Here is a 4,070-nt window from a genome sequence, read left to right as displayed (position 1 = left end):
GACCGGCATCTGGACCGTATAATGAAATTGATAATGGCTGAGCTTTGCGTAGCATGAACATCTCATAGCTTTACTTAAATGCCTATGAACTGCTCCAGAAAATCCGACGCAAGCGTGCAAAGTGGGCCCAAACAAAAGTCCACCGCCGTCCCGGGAATCGAACTCGCCACTCACCCGTTACGAACCTAGCAACATCCCGCGGCTCTACGCATCCTCTCGCAATTGAGTGTCGAGATGACTATCCAAAGCAAAACTATGGCAGCGATACTCACTGCGGATTGGAGGTGCCAGTTCACCGGCGACTCAAATTTGCGGGATGTGATTTGCGGGTTGCATCGGGCCCAGTACTAGTTCTGGCTGTTGATTGGCGGAGAACGCGTGCGATTGGTGGCTTGTGTTTGGCGGAGAGGCGGCCTGGAATTTGCCATCGAAGCGTCTGCAGCCGGCGCCTTGTTGCGATCGCGTGATGTCTGGTCGCGATGTAACACGTCCTTGGACATCGCTCCCAGGCTCCCCCTTAGGTCGTCAATATACTGAGTACACGTGGGTGCATGGTTCACTGACGGCCCTCTCTCCAGGCGGAACGTCCGCGGGAAGGCGCGGCTCTCGGCCAGATATCAGGTCAAATGGATGGTAGCCCGCGCTGTCGTGCACAGGGCTCCGATAAGCCAGCATCCGCATCGGATGTGATGCGGCACGGAATTATAAAATGGCACATCCAGCTGCGAGTATGGCTCCGCGAACTTGGCCAACAGGTTGAGGATCATACGATTGGCACGAACAGCCACTATCGTATTGGCCATAGGATGTGTAGCTAGAAGTCAAAGATTGCCATATATTCAAGAGTTCGCACACATCCTTCATAACCAAACCCACAAACTTCGGACCCTCGTCTGAACGAAGATTTTAATGGCATCAAATTGTGCGATAAATTCGCCAGCGACAAATTAATTGAATTAGGCAAAATAAATTCCCGGGCGATGAATTTTTTGACCAGCACGGATGTCGTCGTGCTGGTACGCTTTTCGCGCAAGGAGATATGTTTCGAGCTATCGAGCGAAGTGACCGGTCACTACCAGCACGTGCTCGAGGTCCTAGGCGTTTTCGGTAGGTTGGTGACCAGGTCCATCGGCACCAATGCCATCGGCTCCGATGCCGACAACTGATCCAAACTCGCACTGGCCGTGAAGAGGGCGAGTTGCGAGTAGCGTTCTGCTTGCAAAAGTACGCAACTGTGCGATCCAGAGGCGGTCACCAGAACCTGAGCCGCGCCGCTTTTGCCAGTTTGGTAGCGTTTAAGTGACCCGGCTGACCTGCACTGTTGACACCCCTCCGTCGTGGAGGGATGCCAACAGTGTAGGCATCAGCTGTGGTGGTGCAACCGGCCGCAGCCGCCGATGATCCCTGGAGCAGGCCTGGTAAACTGGGTACAGCATTCCGCCGATCAGTCGGAGGCGCGACCACTGGCTCCAATACGGGAGCTCTGCCTCTGTAGTCATAAAGCGGGCAGGATACTTTATCCCATCTGGTAACCATGATGCCACGTCCACCATGGCGGGGCCCGACTGTCACGCTGAGCGGACAAAGTTTCGAGTCCACGTGGACTCCACTACAAGTTGGATGACAGGAGCTGTGTTCGGAGCGGGAGGGACCGGAGTCGTGTCCGGAGCAGGAGGAGAATGAGCTCTATCCGGAGCTGGAGAGACAGGCACTGTGTTCGGAGCGGGAAAGACAGGAGTTATGGCCGGAGCGGGAGGAGCAGGGTCCGCCTGCGAGGATACTTCCTGTTCGGGATCTGGTTGTCGACTGAGTACATCTGGAGCGGAATGAAGGCAACCACAGTAGTGCTCATTATTGAACTGCAACTCCCCAAGGATCTCCAGCCAGCGAGAGAGTAAGCCATTCGGATTACGGAAATTTACCAACCACTGTACGAACGAGTCGTCTGCGCGAAGAGTAAACTGCTTCCTTAAATTATAATACCGGAACTGCGGCACGAACTTCACCGGAGCTAAAAGCTCTTTCTTGTCTGGTTACTTCATACCCGAGAGCAGTGTTAAATCGTCCTGACATCTGGGTAGAGATTGACACATTTTGACGTGATTTGAATGATTTGAATGACACCAGTCAAATCAATAAACAAATTCTGAGGGTCCCGTCAACTGCCATTCAGAACTTAGCGACACATTTCGCCTATGAGCTACATTTCACACCTTTGATATGGGCTATGTTTGCATCATGTGATGAATTAAATGACTACAATCCGACTTTAGTCTTCAGGTGACCGACAGAAGAGCCAGGGCTCACCCCTCATCATATCGTGTATCCTGCAAAATGTCATCTACAGCAAACGGAGGAGATAATGCATACGTTTTGAAGCTATCATACTGTACATCTTGCATGTTTCAACCTGTCTGTATTTGACCTGACCTGAACTGTGTATCATAATACAATCTTGAGGCCTAGTGCATCCTTTTTAGTTCATGATAAATTGAAATAAGCTACATGCTCACGGAACATGCATTATAATCTCACACATAACAACATACTAATACTGAACAATATTGGATGACACTGATGTATCAAGCATTACCAAATTCCATCAGCATTGAATGAGGCAGGAAGCTGCAATCTACATGCTAACATCATATCCAGCAACACGTTGAAATGCTCTATTTCATGGTCATGGGTCACAGGGACACGATCACACCACAAGGTAATGTCATAAGTGTACATTATTTGGAGACAGTTGCACTCAGTCCAAATGCTACATAACCTCAAATGCCACCCTGGTCAGACGCACCAGCCTAGTTCTAACGTGCCTTGATTTGTTCACAACCCAACGATCCCCAGCCACGCTCAAACCATGGCGATGTACAAAAATAAACAAATCGGGATGGTAGCACGAGCGCCAGATTAGCCCCGAATAGTGTCATCCTCACCGGCAACAAGATGCCGATTGCCACCCTAGACGCGGCACTCGCTGTCAGCAAGGACGGATGACGTTTATAGGCATATAAAACGATTACTTTGAGTTTTGTCATATAGTCAAACAAATTTGAGCCAAAATTATCGTGCTTTTGCAGTTACGTTTTCCTTTCTCGTTACACCATGCATTTTTTTGTGTTTTCCGGCGCCATTTTTCACATCAGTAGGGGCGGTTTCAAAGCTGCCCTTTGCGGCTGAGATGACTAAATTGAAGTCAATTTTAGCTGAAATACTAAAATGTTATCAAAATAATCAATCACGTTGCACAAAAAGGGTTCACGTGATGTTTTTGTCCTGGCTTTTCTATGTAAATGGAGGATGTACCTATTTTCAATTCGTCACTGCTGCGTTTAAGTGCCACCCAAACGTCCACCCTAGGTTTGTTGGCTATTTGACCGCCATTTGTGAAAAAATAGTGATAAAAAGCGCGGTGTTGTTTTCTACAAGTCTTTGAAATATCAGGCCAGTATGCCAGTTCTCTGACACTATATTGACTTGAGTGTCGTGATGTGAAAAGGATGTGAACTAAGGAGGCCGATTCCGTGGCAAAACTGTAATTTAGCAGCACTGGAGGCGACCGGGAAAAGCGCCGGGGAGCGTTGAACGGACGTACAAATTTGTGTGGAGTGCTTGATGGGTGAGGGGTATCGTGTTTGCTTTATGCAATGTACACATTGGTGGAAAAACCATCAAAATTTGCCCCATCCACGGCGCCCTTGATGGACTTTTCTAAAGCCTCGTGCTGATGACTGCATGCGATTTAGCTGAATAATTCACTTAAAGAACACTTCCAGGCCGCTTGCACACGATCAGGCCAGCCCCCGCCCCCCACCCCGGCCTCAATGGCCATGATGCACCATGCACATTTATGAATACGGATGGGACGAGCACTGAGTGTAAGTCAGTGCTGGGCTGTGGACTAGGTGTATGGGTGTCATTTTTTCAACTGACTTCAATATATCAGTTGTGTAGGTTCCTATGTAGTGGTGCAGACTCCCCAACTTGGTTTCTAGCTGTTCCCCCAAACTTTTAAAAAGCATGGGACATGAAAACTCATTTGTGAGCATATTTTGTGGGTACAT

Source organism: Pollicipes pollicipes, unplaced genomic scaffold (genome assembly GCF_011947565.3).
Source record: "Pollicipes pollicipes isolate AB1234 unplaced genomic scaffold, Ppol_2.1 Scaffold_2555;HRSCAF=2994_pilon_pilon_pilon, whole genome shotgun sequence".
NCBI classification, from domain to species: Eukaryota; Metazoa; Arthropoda; class Thecostraca; order Pollicipedomorpha; family Pollicipedidae; genus Pollicipes; species Pollicipes pollicipes.
Note: the sequence above shows the minus strand (reverse complement) of the source record.